The 18,386-nt window shown below is 51.4% G+C and overlaps 1 pseudogene; it reads right to left on the bottom strand.

Annotated features, from left to right (window-relative positions):
• Positions 1-12,662: 12,662 nt before the first annotated feature.
• LOC136511228 (uncharacterized) lies at positions 12,663-17,991 on the bottom strand (annotated as a pseudogene).
• Between the last annotated feature and the right edge of the window lie 395 nt (positions 17,992-18,386).

Raw genomic sequence — 18,386 nt, 5'->3', positions numbered from 1 at the left:
ATCCACTTCTAAATGGGAAGGTGCATTATCTTGTTGTATGAAAATTGTCTTGTTCACATCTTCTCTTGGCCATTTGGCTCGAATGGCAGGCATCACATTGTTTACCATGAAATCTCTAATCACCTCTCTTGTGATTGAAGTAATTGGCTTGATTACTTGTTGTCCACGAAGACGATTGTGACTTCTTCTAACAGCATGCTCATAAGTGACAAGTGGAAAACAACCTATTTTTCCATGAAAACCACATTCACCATTCCTAAACCTTGGCCGAGCACAAACACACAAGAACATGAGCCTAGGGATGTAATTCTTATTTTTACAAGTGCGATGTGGTTCATCTTCCTCGGGTAGCAAGTAATATTTTTCAGATTTTTGAGAGAGGTAGAATCATTTTTCATCAATGAACTCAAAATCAAAAAAAATCCTTAAATCTTGGATCACCAAGCAAACCCTGCTTGTCGGTGTTTCGAGTAAACACCAACTAGTAAATTTGTATTTATTACGCGTTAGGCCCGGATGGTGTGCTAAAAGATATAAGGTTTATACTGGTTCGGGCAGAATGTCCCTACGTCAAGTTTGCGACTGCTGCTCGTGTTATTAGCACTGAAATGTTCGTAGTAGGATGTACAAACGGCCGAGAGATGGACAGGTCCCAAGTCTCTGATGGAAAGGTTGAAAGGGCGCTGAGAGCTTGGTTGCTGCTCAGCTGTGTTTTATGTGATGCGTGGTGTCTTGCATTGACCCGCCTTAGTGGGGTGCCCTGTCCTCCCTTTTATAGATCAAGGGGGAGCAGGGATTACAGATGGGAGAAAGAAGAAAAACTAGAGGTAAAGAAGGTCCTTCGAAGGTGCCGGGTCTTCCTTTTCCTTTGAGCCTGCCCTGCTAACACGACAGATGGTGCTAGGGATAGCACATTTGGTGATCCTGATAGGCCGTGTTCTGGCTTCGTTCAGCAAGTGGTAACGTCCCATCCCGCCCTGGCGAGCGGCGCAACGCACTAGGGTGCCGAGTCGCGACCCTACGGGGATCAGATGGCGTAGAGGCCCCACGTTCGTTACTGTAGATGACATGAGTTTCCTCCTGGACCATAGTGGTTGTTGTATGTTTTTGTCAGGATTTGTGTCCGAGGGCAAATGCCGGCGCCCATAACACTGTAGGACAAATGTCGGCGCCCACAACACTGTTTGGGCTATGACATGCCTGGAAGGGCTTAAAGCGCCCATCTGGTCATATCCTGATGGTACTTTCCTACAGGCGTGCAGGGTATGGTCCTTGGTATTGCGGTTGACTTGAGTGCCCTGCCTTATCTGCATGCGTAGTTATGAAGGAGTAGCGCATAGACGTCGGGCGAGGCGGAGTCTGCCCCTAGACGTCGGGTGAGGTGGAGTCTGCCCCCAGACGTCGGACGAGGCGGAGTCTGCCCCTAGACGTCGGGCGAGGCGGAGTCTACCCCTGGACGTCGGGTGGGGCAGAGCTCAGCCCTCGAACATCGGGCGAGGCGGAGCCAGTCCTCAGTCTTTGGGCGAGGCGGAGTCTGCCCTCGGACGTCGAGCGAGGCGGAGTCTGCCCCCAGACGTCAGGTGAGGCAGAGTCTAGCCCTCGGGGGTCAGGCGAGGCAGAGCCAGCCCTCAGGGGTCGGGCAAGGTGGAGTCAACCTTCGATCGTTTGGGCAAGAAGTGTAGTTGCATTCTTGTCTGTTGGGAAGCATCAACGTTTGATGGTTATTAGCTCCTCCTCTTTGGGTACCCCAGTATTCGGTCCTCGACAGTAGCCCCCAGGTGATTCGGATAGAATCGCCCGGGGTGATTTGACTTGTCAGAGGGTGCGCGCGAGCGCACCCGACGGGTGTAGCCCCCGAGCCCCCGGGTGATTCAGATAGAATCGCCCGGGGGGTATTTCGATTCGCCAGAGGGTGTAGCCCCCGAGCCCCGGGTGATTCGGATAGAATCTCCTAGGGGTATTTTGGTTTGCCAGAGGGTGTGCGCGAGCGCACCCGTCGGGTGTAGCCCCTGAGCCTTGGGGTGATGTGGATAGAATCGCCTAGGGGGTAATTCAGACCCTTCGCGGGTATGGCTATGAGATTTGGTGTTTTGATAACTGGATAGTTCGATTGGAGTCTCGGTATCCCATTCGCGGGGATCTGGCAAGAGTCATCCTGGCTGAGACTCAATCGTGGGTCGAGATACTTGTGGCACTCATGTGCTTGGGTTTTGGCCGCTCACGGGCCCATCCTTCGTCGTAAGGCTGCCTTGGGACGGTTCATCAAAACCGTTGATGGGCCAGCCCTCAAACTCCTAGGCCCAGCCAGGCCTAGAGGAATGCTTTTTTGACCTATATCTTTTTGCTAGTAAAGAGTCCTGGTCTGCTCGGGGAGGTGAAACGTCCGGCGCATCTTTGGAGGGAAAGGATAGGGATTGTGGACGCATATCCCGCGTGGTGATATGGTGGCGAATCATGGTAGGCACGGAGATCTAGGCGGACGGTTGCCTTCCTCGCATCCGTCGCCCCTATAAAACCAAATGGTTTGCCCCAGGGTTTTGTACATTTCCTCCTTGCCTTTGCATCTACAACCTCCACCGCCAATCACCTAAGTCTCCCGCATCCTCATCTCAGCCACCGTCAAGTTCGCATCCATCCACCCCAATCATTTAATGGAGCCATGGTGTAGATCTGATGTCACCCTCCAGTGCCTGGAGGGCCTCATTCGTCGTGGCCTTCTTTGCGCGCGGACCACCACTAAGGAGTGGCGGCTGCTCGGCAATGAGGACGCACCGTCACTGCCCAAAGGCTACGTTGTGTCCTTCGCTCACTTCCACGAGTGGGGATTCGCCACCCCCGCCCACATGTTCCTTCAGGGGTTGCTGCATTACTACCAGGTGGAGCTGCAGCACCTTACTCCTAATGGGATCCAGCACATTGCGGCATTCGTCGCCCTGTGTGAGGGGTTCTTGTGGATTAGTCCCCACTTCGACCTGTGGTGGTATTTCTTCGCCGTCACCCTCCTGAAGAAGCGGGAGAAGAGGCAAGAGATGAATGTGTCGATGGGATGCGCTAGCATCCAGCTCCGCAACAACCGGGTCAACAAGTACCCGCTGATGCGTCTATCAACCTCCAACAAGGGGTGGCATTCACATTGGTTCTATGTCAGGAACAATGTAGCTGCTCCCTTGCCAGAGTTTACCGGGTGCCTCATCAAAGAGGTCCCGGACTCGTGGAGGAAGTGGGGTGCCAGAGAGATAAGAAGAGGATCCAGGACCACCTCGCCGCCATCCGCATCCTAAAGGAGAGGGGCGTGAAGGGTCGGGGATCATTGGCGCATAACACACGAGGAGGGTGGCGCCGCTGATGAGGCGCGTGCTTCCTCTGCACATGATGGCGCCCAGGGTGTCACTTGATGGGACGGTGCTTGCCGAGGGAGCGCTCCCCCCTATGAAGTGGCTCAACAAATCAAGGAGGCGATGGAGCCTTCCCGGATGACATCGGCGCTATTCTTGATTTCGTGTACCCGGTGCCGGGGCATCCCCCAATGCGGCCAGAACTAGGGTACATCGACTTTGTAAGTCTTCTTTCTTCGTGCCTCCTTTTTAATTGAACTCCCAACCCCTTGATGTCGATATTGAGATAGGGGGACCAGCCGAAGAAACTTATCTTTATGGATCGCTCGGCCCTGCTACCGAAGGACCTGTTCATGGCGGTGGTGAATCGCACTGTGGCTAAGTGGCAGAAGAAGGTCAAGGAGGGCGAGAGGAGGAAGAAGCAACAGAAGTTGCGGGCACGGGAGCGAGGAGAGGAGACAGACAGTGATGATGATGATGATGACGATGAGGAGGAGGAGGATGAGGTAGTTGCCAACACTAAGTGGGATGACCTGGCAAGCGAGGATACGCTAATAGGTATATACTTGTCTGTGCAGGGGCCTTTCCTGTTCCACGTAGAGGAAAGCACGTCCACGGGGCCAGCGGAGATGGGCCGAACCGTCGGCCTGCCCCAGGAGATAGCAGGAGTGGGTGGGTCTATAGCCGCGCCCGAGGTTCAGTGCAAGGGGGTGGCCCCGCTGCCACACCTCAAGAACTATCAGGGGCGGGCGGATCTATCACCGCACCTGAGGTGTTGGTGGAGGGGGGCGGCTCTACTGTCGTGCCCCCGGACGCAAGGGAGGCGGGCCCCTCTACCTAGGAGCAGGGGGTGGGAACAAAATGGTTCTGCCCCAACGAAGCAGAACATAGGCCCGGGGGTTCGTCCCCCAAACATCTCCACCGCCCAACAACGCCAACGTAAGTCACCAGCTTCTCTGTTTTTCTCTATTTTCATTGTGACTCACACCTTTTGTTTCTTCTACAACATCGGGAGATGGGTCAGACGGGGCACTTCTTTAGCGATGGCGCCCAAGAAGAGCATCGCCATTTAGGCAAGGCGGGGGCTGTCGCCTGACGTTGCTCCCATTTCGGGCGAGAGCGAAGCCGGCGTCACAGCCTCATCGGCCGGTCAGGTGTCCCCCGCAGTGGTGCCTATGCCCTCGGTGGGTCAAGCGGTCGGCAAGGCTGAGGGAGCGCCCTCGGAGGTCGCCGAGCAAATGGCGATGGAAGTGATTTCATTGTCGACGTCGGAGTGGGCGGAGCTGCCGGTGGCACTCGTTGTGTCGACCACGACGGGTGTGGCGTAGCTGGACGATGTCCCACTGATGGAGGTGGAGGTGACAATGGCTATGATGGATGGGTCACAGCCAGAAGCTACGGTGGTGGCGCCTGAGGTAGCAGCATGTCCCGTGCTACCTGCGGCCCCAGAGACAACGCCCGTCGTGGGCAGGACGGAGGGGGTTGTGGCCGAGGGACCCCCGGACACCGTGGCGGTTGCTGAGGAGACCAGCAGGGAGTTGTCCCTGGTCCTAACATCGGAGGGCCACCCTCTGCCCACACGGGATGAGCCCCTGCTCCGGTGGGTGAGTCCGCAGGACCCGTCGTCGGATCTCTTCACCCTCGATGATGCCGTCGAGGGCATGGAGCGGGAGAGTCTCAACGAGGGGATCATGGCCACGCTGGAAGCTCTGAACCAGGCTAGGGGCGCCCTGCGAGATGTCATCATTCCCATCGGCCGGGTATTCACTTAGTCTTGCCTCTCGCTCTCTTCTTTCTTCATCTATTTTTGTTTTCTGACCACCGTCTTTTTTTAGTCTCTTATTGCTCGTAGCCGGGAGAAATCCCGGTTCCTTCATGAGCATAAGGAGGACTAGGACCGCCTCATCAATGAGGCATGGCTACACAAGGACATGACCACCTAGCTCTGATAGAGGTTGGCCGAGTTGACTCCCCTTCCGTGGAGGCGGACAATCTTCGACGGTGGAAGGCTGAGGCCCGCCGGGATGAGGAGGACACCGAGAAGTCTTTTGAGGAACTATCGGAGAGGGCACGGTGGGATGAGGAGGAGGCCGCCAGAGTGTGAAAGGAGCAGGGCAAGCTGCTCTAGCGGGATGCCAAGACCCACCCACGGATCATCAACATCCTAGCTGAGGCCGAGAAGGAGCAGGATCTTAGGCTAGGAGCCGAGGAGAGGTCTGCGGCCCTAGAGCAGAGGGCGAAACTGGATGCCGAGGTGGTCACTTGGCTGTGCAAGGAGCGGGACGAGCTACACCATACTATAGAGAGGCTCCGCTCGGAGTGCAGCGTGGCCCATGGGGAGCGTGACCAGGCCATCCGAGAGCACGACAAGGCGTAGCAGAGGATCAGCTCCCTCTAGGCCGAGCTTGGAACCGCGGAAGCCCAGAAGTTGGAGGCTGAGGGCGCCACTATCGGACTGGCCATGGATCTCGCCGAGGCAAGGAGTCTTCTTCAGGTGGAGAGCGATGAGCTCGATGTCCTAAAGGTTGCCCTTGGCATAGTCTATGATGACCTACAGGTGGTGCAGGTAGAGGGGACCAGCTCACTCATGGCCCATGCTGTAGATATCACGGCGCGGGTGCGCCAGCTAGAGAAGGAAGCACTTCGTTCAGGGATCACCCAAGCCTTCACCATCGCCCGCTCGCATTACAATGAAAGCATCAACTTGGAGGCGATGAGACTTGGTTACGCGCCAGGCTACAAAGCCTTAGAGCTAGATGAAATAGAAGCGGTGGTGGCTCCTCTTGCGGAAACCCTGTCGAGCAAAGTTAAAGATATAGTTCTCCCCCGGAGGGGGCGTTAGTCAAGTAGGTCTGATGGACATTATCTGTAATCTGTGGACAAGTGTTGGCACTTTTGTATTTTGAAAACAGATTCGTAATTTCGTTTCGTTTAAACAAATTCGTAATTTCATTTCATTTGATTGAATATGCTTTCTTCCCTTTTCGTATTCGAAAAAGAAGGGCTCATGCAATCCTACCCTTTCATTCATTAAGACCGTAGGGCTCGAGGTGTGTAAGAGGGAAACTTCGATTATGCTAGTGAGCAAAGTTATCGTAGTCGTCGGGGCGTGGGAATTTTGCAGTCTAACCAGGCATTCTCGGTTATTTGTTCCCACAAACCTTGCCACTAACCTTTACGCGAGGAAGAGGTCCGACGTAGCGACTATTTAGAAAAGGGGGTATTTATACCTTTATCAGCCCCCGAGTGAGATCCGACCCCTTGCGGTTGCTGGGGTCGAATGTCACTAGAGACCGAAGAGAGGATAGCGAAACTACTCTTGTATTCGCATGTACCCCTTCCTTAAGATTTTAGCTATCGTTCTGTGACCGTGCGTTTGGTCTCCTTGCAAGTCCAACCTTCCTCGAGCCCCCGCGCGTGGCGGGGATTCGGTCAAGGGTCGGTTCGTTTTTGTGACTGTCACCTTGTCCGCGTTTTTCACAACCGGAGGGGTTGAGGCGATGTCACTTGCCTCGATGGCTCGAGTGACGTGCTTGATGAGCTCGCTAATGCTGATGTTCGAACAGTATCTGGTCCCGTCGCTCATGACAGGGTCGGCAAAGCCCTCGGGTGGCATTCCGTTGCTCCTTAACCCACATTCCAATAGATTCCCCCTCAATGGAGATTCTATGGGCTCGGCTAGAGGCTAGATCGAACGAGAAGGTTGAGATGACCCTATCCGCCTCTATGCGGGATGGGTGAAGGCCGCTGAGGCTCATTTGCATTTTCTCCCCTGGCTCTTGTTCGATGTGAGGCGGCTTCGGTGTAACACCTCGGGTGTTTTAAATACTAAAACTTGCCATGACATCATATGCATTGCAAAGCATTTGGACATATTGCAAACTTTGATATGCATTCACTAAAACAAGTTTACATTCATGTTATAAGTGTTGAATTGTATTGTTTGAATCAAGTTTGAAATACTTGTATTGTTTTGAAATTCCGAAAACCCAAATTTCAGTATTTAAATTCTACCCTGAAAACTCATTTCAAAATCTAAGCATATTTTGGGGTTGAGCTTAAAAGCAAAAGTGTAGATCTTGTCAAGTTGTATAAAGTTGGTTTTTGGAGTTTTCAAAGTTATTTAGAAAAAATTGAAGTAATTTGAAAAGGCGTAATTCTTTAAAGTGTCCCCTTTTGAATTCAAAATTGAATTTCAAAATGTAGACCGAATTTGGATATGGTTTCAAAAGCAAAGTTGTAGAACTTTTGATTTTGAACAACTTTTGTTTTTGGAGATTTTTGAGTTGTTATGAAAATTTGGGAGTAATTTGAGAATTTTTGGCGAATGGCAAATCTGTAAATTTTGTGAACAGTGATCACCGCCGAAGCTACATTGCCGGCGTTTCCTTCTTCGGCGTTCCAGGCGCGGTCGTGGCCGTTTTGGCGTTGTGCTGGCGCGGTGAAGGCCTCAGCGCAGCTTCCTTGAGCTTCCTGGCCATCCTTTATAGCCTGAACCGTCGCCGTTTGACCCCGCCCCCTTGCTCTGTTTTCCCGTCGCCGCTGCTCCACTCCGGTGAGCCCGTGCCATTGTTGTCGTGCTCCACCGTCGCTGATAAGCTAGTCCCAGCTCCGCCTTAACCTTGCGCGTCCAACCAACCCACCAATTTGGCTTGTCTTCACCGGGAACTCTCGGTGCATCGCTTTCTTCCTCGCGGCCGGCGAACTCACCCGAGATTCCGATTCGCCGCGGCCAGAGCTCCACGGTGCATCTTCGCCCTTGGTTTTGGTTGATTCCATTTCGTCTTGATGCTATAGTGCTTACTCCATAGTTGGTTGTTCATTTTGACCACTGCAGTCGCCGGTACGCCATCGCCGACGACGTTTTGCTCCGCCGTGCTCGCGCTGATCGTCGAACCCCCGTGCTGTTGCTCCTCCGGCTCGGTCTTTGGCTCCAACGCGTTCGGGGTGAGCTCCTAATGCTTCCTGTGTCCTTTGTTTAACCGCTACCGGCCTATAGTCGCCGGCGTAACGCCGCCGTGCAGTCGCGTCCGCCATGGCCGACGTTGAGCTTGAATTGTGTCGTAATCGGTGCAACGAGTACGTCAGTAGGTGCGCCTAGTCGTGGGGAACATGTTGGTACAATCGCCATCGCCGGTGATCTCGCCGTCGGCGAGTTTACGCCGGTCAGCGTCATCGTCGTCGTAGTCAACGTGCGGAGGTTAGGGATGACAGGTGGGGTCACCTTGTCAGTGACTCAGCGTTCAAAGTGGATTTTCTGTTTTTCAGATTTAAATGAATAGTGCTATACTTTGTTATTTTTGTGTAGAATTATTTAGAGCTCCAAAAATTATGAAATTTTTTGTGTGAAATATTGATTTTCAGTATTTTTAGGGTATGATAAAAATTGCTCAATTAATTAATAAATGACTTTCCATTATTTTTCTAGGCTTAATTAATTATCCAAAAATTATGAAAATTGTTTTGCCACTTAGTTATCATGTGATGAACATGTACAAAAATTTTGAGCTTAGTTGAAACAAGTTGAATTATTTCATAATTTTTAATTAAATAATTAATTCATAAAAGCAAATAGTAACCTTTAATGATTTAGGTTTTGATTGAATTTTGGGTTGAGTGATGACCTTGGGTCATTAGTTGTAATGATCCTTGGCAATTGAAGTAAGTATTATGAACAAGACGTGGTTAGTGTTTTGTAACTGTACCGCGGAGGAAAGTTGTATTCAAGTTAGTACTTTCGTATCCATCATCGAGCATCATGTTTCAGATTCCGCATCATGTTAAACATGGCATTGTTCCTACGTGTAGTAAACGAAGGTGAACCCGTGGTAGTCAATCAAGTGGTTGAGAAGGTTAACCCGTCTATTGAGGTCGGTGTTGATCAGTGTGGTACGACCCCTGAGTCAGAGTTTTCCGTCAACGAAGGCAAGCCCCGGATGCATTTAACCCTACCTTGTGTTTTACAAAGTTATTTCCGCTTTCGCTTTTATCCATTGCATTAAGTAATTAGAAGTAAAGTGGAAACCTAATTGATGCATTACCAACCTTGTTGTTCCTTATCTACCTTGTTACCCGTTTCGAAATCGTATATGCCTAGTTATGCTTAGCTATGCTTAGAACGATGAAAGTCGGGTGATTACCTGTCACCCGTGAACTTGAAATGGAACTTTGGATACTTATGTTATCATGTGATATGGAAATGTGAAGTAATAAATCTAGACCGGGCGAACTCGGTGTAGGGGAGCCACAAGACATGGAGGTCTTATGAGCGGGTTCTTTTCGCCTGTGTCGATTAAGGCCCGTACCGTTGTTGAATTGCATGAGGTGAGACTTTGTAGTACTAACCGCATACTCCGGTAAGCCTTAACTCGGCTATTCTATTACGAGAATGGCTACTCGCGCACTGGGAGTGGAGAGATGGCGGGAATAGCGTGTACCCACGTGGCAATGGGCTGGATTCATGGAGTACTGTATTCTCGGGTGGCGCGGACCCGTTCTTGTTTAGAGGATCCGAGGGTAGGTTGATATATGTAGGTCGGGGACCTACATATGTCATGTGGTCTGGAATTCCCAGCTGGGTTATAATCGGTTCGAATCATCGTTGCTCCTCGGTCATGGAGACTCAACTCACTGTTCAGCATCGTAGCATTAATAACTGGAATCTGTTTATGATTGGAGAAATTGTTGGATACGAAGTTTCATGATCTCATTACGGATCGTGTCAGCTTTGTATATGATCGTATGAAATTTTAAATGTTGATATAAAGAATTTGGTTAAAGTGCTTTTACGCAAAATACTTTGATTATTGCTAAAGCCCTACCTTGAAACCCTGAGCCTGCATTCCTAAATTCTATCAATTTTATTTTTGGTTAAGTCTTGTTGAGTATTTTTGTACTCAGGGTTCGTTGACCCTTGTTGCAGGTGAGGCTCATGAGTCGATCTGTTTCGGATCGTGCTGCATGACTGTTGTTTAGTCTGATGATGATAAATAAATGTGTGGTCCTTGGGCAGGGCAACTTAATTTGGGTGTTTTGTAATATATTATAATGCCACTCCACTACTACGGTTTTGTATTATTAATCGAACTTAGTTTGTAAGGTTTGAAATAAATGTTTTGTAAACTAAGTTATTGTAAGACTTCCGCTATATTTCACTCTGATGTATCTATTTGAATAAATGGTTGTAATACTGCAATGACTCTGTAATGTGATCCTACTCGGAAATCGTGGATGATTCGGGGTTCTCCGAGGACACCCGATAGTCTTCTTAAGTTATCGGTAACATATGCATAAATGTCAAAGGTTGTTGGACAGTGACAGGTGCATGTGGGACCTATAATTTAGGAGGTTCTGCCACACTCGGGCCCTTCGCGGGCCGGCCTTCGAACCTCGGTCTCTCGATCTAGAATCGTGCGGCTTGAGCCCCCGAGCCCCTTGGGTCTGCTAGGGGTCGGCCATGTTTCATGCGTTACCCCGTCCTCAGTTTCCACAACTAGAGGGCCTGAGCTAACTACACTAGCCATGATGGCTCGAGTGTTGCGCTCAATGAGAACGCTAATGGGCACGTTCGAGTGGAATCCGGGCCTGTCATCCGCTGACGGGGTTGGCAGAGCCCTCATGTGGCATTCCACTACTTCTTAACCCACCTCCCGGTAGATGCCCGAGCCATTCGATGGGCTCGGGTGGCCTGTTGGACTCTCCTCGATGGAGATTCTATGGACTTGGCTCAAGGTTAGAATCGAACGAGAAAGGTCAAGATGTCCCTGTCCGCTTCTGAGCGGGGTCGAGCAAGGCCGCTGGGGCTCATCTCGGTTTTTCTCCCCTGGCTCTATTTGACATGAGGCGGCCTTGAGCCCTTCATGGGCCAGCTTTCGAACCTCGGTCAGTTGCCGCTCATATCGAATGAGGCGACTACCGCTTCGTGACGTGACACGAAGCGTTGAGATGCAGCAATTGCATATGCAATGCTTGAATATATGGGATGAATGTATGATATAATGGAAATGAAGGCGAGGGTCGGTGATGTTACCTTGGTGGCATGAGTGACGGGGAGCTCTTACCGGACATGTCCGTGCGGGGTTTGGGTCTGACGTTTGCAATGGGAACGGTGTAACCTACACGAGCATCGCAATTTTTTTGTTTTTGTCTCTCGGCAGTGATTCGAGCCGTTCGATCGACTTGGGTGACCTAATAGCTTCTCCTTGAAGGAGATTCCGCAGGTAGACCCCTCCAAACCCTTCTTGAGAAGGTGGATGCTAAAGCTTGGGGTGCGAGGACAAAGAATTCGATCACGCGGTGAACAAAAACGCCGTAGCCGCTGGGGCATAGGGTCTAGCGGTTCGACCAGTTTTACTCAAAGTTTACACCCGCACAGCATGCCTCTGGTTTTTTAACGTAAGGAGGGGTCGGGCGAAGAGAATGTCTAAACGAGTAGACACTCTCGGCAGCCCCCGAGCGATGTTCGTGCCCCTACCGTTGCTGGGGTCGGAGGCTCGATAGTGAAATTGATATCTAAAGTAAGTAAATAAGGGTGCTTATCTTTTAGCGGCTGTTTGGATCCTCAACCCCATTGCTTGGCATTCGCCTGGGCCGTCCGATCAACTCAGGAGGCCTGTTGGTCTCCCCTTGATGGAGATTCCATCGATGGGCCCTTCCAGGTCCTGCCTAGGAAGGCGGAGAGCCACATGCATGTGGCTACACCTTGTTTATCACGCCCGGTGTGCGGTAGTGGTTGGCCATGCCCAGGCCACGTCCGTTTGACCAGGCGCCGTCTCATCAAGAAGGGCATGTCCCGTCGGTCAGGACACATCCCATCGAATTCCCATCTACATTGAATAGGGAAAGGGAGAGGGGTTTTCACCCCAATCCTTCGCCTTCCTTGAACTGTTGTGTCTCCTCCTTAAATAGGGGAAGGGAGAGGGTTCTCGTCCTGTTCCTCTGCCCATTCTTGAGCTGCTGCCTCTCCTCCTTCTTCCTTCTCGCCGAGTGTGTTTGTGCGTCACGGCGGTTCCTAAGTGAGAGAGGGTAAAACGAGGGAGAGGTGAGCTCAGAGATCCATTCACGAATCCAGAGCGTGATGTCGAGCAGGAGGTCGTCCAATGTAGATGAGATGGTGTTGTCTACCTTTGCCGAGAAGGGGCCACTTCTGCCGAAGGAGGAGGCACACTGGAGGGTGCTGCACATCGTCAGCTTTGTCACCGTCTGCGAGGCCTTCGTTGGGATGGAGCCGTACGTAGACTTCTCCTGGTGAATCTTCTCTGGGCTAGCCTTGTCGATGGGGAAGCCACCTAGGACTACGCCGATGGGGGGTTTTGCCCTTGCAGCTGCTCAGGTCGGCCAGTTCATAAAGTTTGATGAGATGTCGGAGACATCCACCAGCCATGGTGGCCATACTTCGGCGAGCAACGTCCCCATCCAGGAGCTGCCTTGTCTCAAGGTGTTGTTGTCAAGGTTGTGGCTGATCATGATGGTGTAGTCCCTGAACGCCCTGGCGAAGACACCACGGTCACCGACGTGGTGCTCGACGTTGCAGACGACGGCACCCTCAGGGATCCCGAGGAGCGGTAGGACGTTGCCGATGGAGAGCGTGGCGCGGCTGCTGTAGTAGTATTTAGAGTAGAAGTGGTTAGCAAATGTAACCGTTTAAGTTGTGGAAGAGCCCCCGTGTGAATAGTTTTTTGTATTCATGAATACAACAGTCTCTTTTCGTGATGAAATCACTTTGTAAGGGGAAGCTTGTGCCATCCATTTCCTGGCAATGGTCGTGCCATTCGGACGATTTGGGTTACCTGCTGAAATAAGAATTTCCTACGGATATAAAGGATGCGGACATCCTGCGCAAGAATTTAGTTAAGTAGGGAAGCCAGGCGGTGAAACTTGTAACAAATGGACAAGCTTTCAAATTTTGTTACAGCAAATAACTTCTTATTTCTTCTCCCCTTTTTTGTGTAAAAAAGGTTTAGCGCATCCCGACCCTTTCCTTGGTTAAGGTCACAACAGCTTAGAGTGTAGGCGAGCCAATTCTGATCATGCTGGTGAGCAAAGAGACCATAGCCGTCGGGGCGTGGGTTTCCCGTAGTCCTACCAGTCATACTCAGGAATTGTTCTCGTAGATCAACCTCTTAGGAATTAATGTATAAAAAAAGAGGGCATGCGCAGAGAATGTTTGTCGGATAAATGAGCTCACATCAGCCCCCGAGTGAGGTCCGACCCTTTGTCATTTGTAGGGGTCGGATGTCATGAAAGATTGGGGATTTTGATAACAAAACTGATAAGAGAAAGTATGCATTTATTTAGGGGTAAAAGTGACGTAGCTGCTCGATGTTCTAGGCATTGGTGAAGATCTCACCGTCGATGGTTTTGAGCTTGTAGGTGCCTGGACGAAGCACCTCTGCAACCACGTATGGTCCCTCCCATGGTGGGAAGAGCTTGTGGAGATCCTTGTTGCTCTGGATCCCTAACGTTAAAGGCTCGTCCCCGCACTCGTCGGCTGTGGTACCATTGCAACACCTGCTGGTACTTGGCCGAGCAGAGGAGGGCGACATCACGCGCTTCATCTAGCTGGTCCATGGCATTCGTGAGGGTCGCCTCGGCTCCCTGTTCATCGTTTGCCTTGATCCTTGGTGCTCCATAGTCAAGGTCGGTTGGGAGGATGGTCTCGGAACCATAGACCATGAAGAAGGGTGCGTAGCCTCCATCGGATATGAGTGGGATCCTATCTGCTCCCTACTCATTCCTCAGCCATGACCGAGCCATCCGGTCGACTTGTGTTACCTGCCCAGGCGAGACTTTCCTACGGAGATAAAGGATGAGGACATCCTACGCAAGATTTTAGTTAGGCAGATAAGCCTAGCAGAGAAAACTTATAACAAATGGACAAGCTCTTGAATTTCGGTGTAGCAAACGGTCTCTTAGCTCTTCTTCCCTTTTTGCATAAAGAGTTAGTGCATTCTGACCCTTTCTGTCGTTAAGGTCGTATAAGCTCGAAAAGCGGGCGAACCAATTCTGATCACGCTGGTGAGCAAAGACACCGTAGCCGTTGGGGCATAGGTATCCCACAGTCTGACTAGTTATACTCAGAGCTTGTTCCCATCAACCTAGCTCCTAGGTCTTAACGTGAAAAGGGGGGCAGGCATAGAGAATGTTTACCGGACAGATATGCTCATTTTAGCCCCCGAGTGAGACCCGACCCTTTACCGTTGCTAGGGTCGGATGTCACAAAAGATCGGGAAGTTTGATAACAAAACTGATAAGAGAAAGTGTGCATTTATTAAGGGTAAAAGCCACGTAGTTGCTCAATGTTCCAAGCATTGACGAAGACTTCGCCGTTGATGGTCTTGAGCTTGTGGACGCCTGGTCGGAGCATCTCCCGTGACGACATACGGTCCCTCCTACGGTGGGGAGAAGCTTGTGGTGGTCCTTACATACTTGGCCAAGCAAAGGAGGGTGACATCGCACGCTTCATCTAGCTGGGCTCTGACCTCTGCTCCCCCTTGTCGAAGCGTCTGGACAAGAACCACTTCACAAGGACGCAGTCTTTGTACAGGTGCTTGACAGGGAAAGCATGGTTCGGGCATGGCCCTTCAAGCAGCCTCTCGAAGTGGCTCGGAGTACCCTCTGTGGGCTTCAGGCCCCCCTTGCGGTCGGTGTTGGTCACGAGCGAGCCCTCGCGTCATGGTTTGTTCTTCTTCTTGTTGGGACAGTTGGAGGCGCCCTCGCCGGCGTCCTCGTCCTGCTTCGCCTTGCCTTTGAAGACACATTGGCCAAAGGCCTGAGGTCTTGAGAAGCCGGGGCTCAAAATTCAGTCCTCTCCGCTGTCGTAGCGTTCACAACGATGTGGGTGGTAGCTGTGGCTGGCCCCCTCCCTTGCCTCGTCGTAGGCATGCCTGTGGGCGTTGAGAACATCACGTGCATCGTGGTGAGGGCCGAGACGCTCATGCACCGGAACCGCGCTGCGTGACCCGCACGGGAGCGCGGTCGGGGCGCTCCGGATGAGGTATTCTAGAGAGAGCGGCTCTCCTCCGGCAAGCCACGTCAAGATGTTGGTGAGCAAAAAAGTGAGGTGGCGTAGGTCCTCCTGGTATGGTCGGGGTCCCAGGAAGGCGCTCTAGCTTCCCATAGTTGAAGTTGAGGACTTGGCCGCTTCCGGCGGTGCGAACCTCCGGTGCGTGCAGCTGCAGTTCCTCTAGCGCCTTGGTGATTGCGTTGAGACCGATGGAGCGGATAGGTTGGGTGGCGGCGGGAGCCCACGACAACTCTCCTTCCGCCGTGGTAATGAAGTTTAGGTCCCCAAAGCGCACGTGCGCGCTCGGGACCCAGCTGTCGTTGTGATTAGCCATCCGAGGCCTAATGTTAACATCGAAATACGCAAAGGTCCCCTACCTGGCATGCCAACTGTTGGTGTTTCGAGTAAACACCAACTAGTAAATTTGTATTTATTACGCGTTGGGCCCGGATGGTGAGCTAAAAGACATAAGGTTTATACTGGTTTGGGCAGAATGTCCCTACGTCTAGTTTTGCGGCTGCTGCTCGTGTTATGAGCACTGAAAGGTTCGTAGTAGGAGGTACAAATGGTCGAGAGAGGGATAGGTCCCAAGTCTCTAATGGAAAGGTTGAAAGGGCGCTGAGAGCTTGGTTGCTGCTCAGCTGTGTGTTATGTGATGCGTGGTGTCTTGAATTGATCCCTCACCTTAGTGGGGTGCCCTAGCCTCCCTTTTATAGATCAAGGGGGAGCAGGGATTATAGATGGGAGAAAGAAGAAAAACCAGAGGGAAAGAAGGTCCTTCGAAGGTGCCAGGTCTTCCTTTTCATTTGAGCCTGCCCTGCTGACACGGCAGACGGTGCCAGAGATAGCACGTTCGGTGATCCTGATAGGGCCATGTTCTGGCTTCGTTCAGCAAGTGGTCACGTCCTATCTTGCCCCAGCGACCGGCGCGACACACCAGGGTGCCGAGTCGCGACCCTACGGGGAGCAGACGGTGTAGAGGCCCCACGTTCATTACTGCAGATGATATGAGTTTCCTCCTGGACCGTAGTGGTTGTCGTATGCTTCCGTCAGGATTTGTGTCCGAGGGCAAATGCCGGCGCCCATAACACTATAGGACAAATGTCGATGCCCACAATACTGTTTAGGCTCTGACATGCCTAGAAGGGTTTAAAGCTCCTATCTGGTCATATCCTAATGGTACTTTCCTGCAGGCGTGCAGGGTACGATCCTCGGTATTGCGGTTGACTTGAGTGCCCCGCCTTATCTGCACATGTAGTTATGAAGGAGTAGCGCATAGACATCGGGCGAGGCGGAGTCTGCCCCCAGATGTCGGGCGAGGCAGAGTCTGCCCCTAGACGTTGGGTGAGGCGGAGTCTGCCCCTAGACGTCAGGGAGGCAGAGTCTACCCTTGGACGTTAGGCGAGGTGGAGTCCAGCCCCTGGACATCGGGCGAGGCAGAGCCAGCCCTCGAACGTCGGGCAAGGTGGAGCCTGCCCCTAGATGTCGAGCGAGGTGGAGCCAACCCTCAGTCGTCGGGCGAGGCAGAGTCTGCCCCCAGACGCTGAACGAGGCGGAGTCCAGCCGTCGGGGGTCAGGCGAGGTGGAGCCAGCCCTCGGACGTCGAGCGAGGCAGAGTCTGCCCCTGGACGTTGGGCGAGGCGGAGTCTGCCCCTAGACGTCGGGCGAGGCGGAGCCAACCCTCAGGGGTCAGGCGAGGCGGAGCCAACCTTCAGTCGTTTGGGCAAGAAGTGTAGTTGCGTTCTTGTCTATTCAGAAGCATCAATGTTTGATGGTTATTAGCTCCTCCTCTTTGGGTACCCTAGTATTCGGTCCCCGACACTGCTCAATCATGTCAAGACACCACTTCAACCTAGTCTTCTTGTTAGCATCTGTGAGGTATGGTTTGATGACACTAGAGTGATGCCTAAGCAAACCTTTTTTCAAATACTTTTGTATCCTAGCTTTGCTCATACCAAGTTTACTAGACACATCTTCTATGGTCATTCTTTGTTTGAGAGGAATGTTGCGCAATTGTTCCAAATCAAGAGGGACTGCCTTACGGCCTCATCTACCCTTCTTTTTACTTGCAACCACAACAGGAATGTTATGAGCAAGTTGGTGTTTACCTCGCTTCCATAAGCGCTGAACTGACTGAATGTGCACTCCAAATTGATCCGCAACAATTCTTGTATCCTTCTTGCCTAGTGTCCCATTCTTGCATCTAGCCAACAATGCTTGGTACACTTGTCTTGTGACTTCTTCTGCCATGTCCTTCCTTCTATGGTGTACTTCAACAGGAACCTCAACATCTTGTTCTATTAAAAGAAAAAAAGAACATTCTTCTTGTTAGCCACAGATTACATAAAAAATAATCAAAAAAGGAAAGAACAAACCGAAAAAAAATTACCAGCGAGGTTTTGTATGTAATCAAAGTCAACCGCACCATATTCATCGAATGGCAAGTTCAAATCAAATCCTGTCCAAAAATGAAGCAACAAAATCAGAAAAGATGGCGCTTGAGGGAAACAACAAACTCAAACAAGAGAGGTGATTACCATTGTCGTTGTCGGACTCCAATATTGGCTCGTTGAGATCGAAGGCAAGATTGCCATTGTCATCTTCTTCTAAGCGAACATTCAGATCAAAGGCAGCAACTCTAGGATCAGCCATTGCATGCGGTAGTGAAGAGAAGAGAGAGAAAGTGAGGAGATGAAGCACGGTAATGGAAAGAGAAGAGGCTGGGGGAAAGACTTCGTTAAAATAAGCACGGTGGAACACAAACGTTGGAGCTATCGAGCGCAAAAATTAGAATCTCGTGGCGCCACCGCAAAAATCGTTTGCATGTGAAAAACCAATGAAAACATGGCGCCCAACACGCCCAGAAACATGCCCAAACGCGAGCACAAATGCGCTCAAGCGGCTCAGCGCACTCACTACGCCCAACAGAATCAAATCCGCACGCCATGCAGCCATAGTGCACGCGACACGCAGGGCCAAACAGTGCCATGCAAAATCAAGCCAGTAATAAAAAAATGGCGCCCTCCAGGTATCGAACTCGGGTCCTC

This window comes from Miscanthus floridulus, chromosome 16, assembly GCF_019320115.1.
Source record: "Miscanthus floridulus cultivar M001 chromosome 16, ASM1932011v1, whole genome shotgun sequence".
Lineage (NCBI taxonomy): Eukaryota > Viridiplantae > Streptophyta > Magnoliopsida > Poales > Poaceae > Miscanthus > Miscanthus floridulus.
The sequence above is the reverse complement of the archived record's forward strand: the minus strand, read 5'-3'. Positions and strand labels throughout refer to the sequence as shown.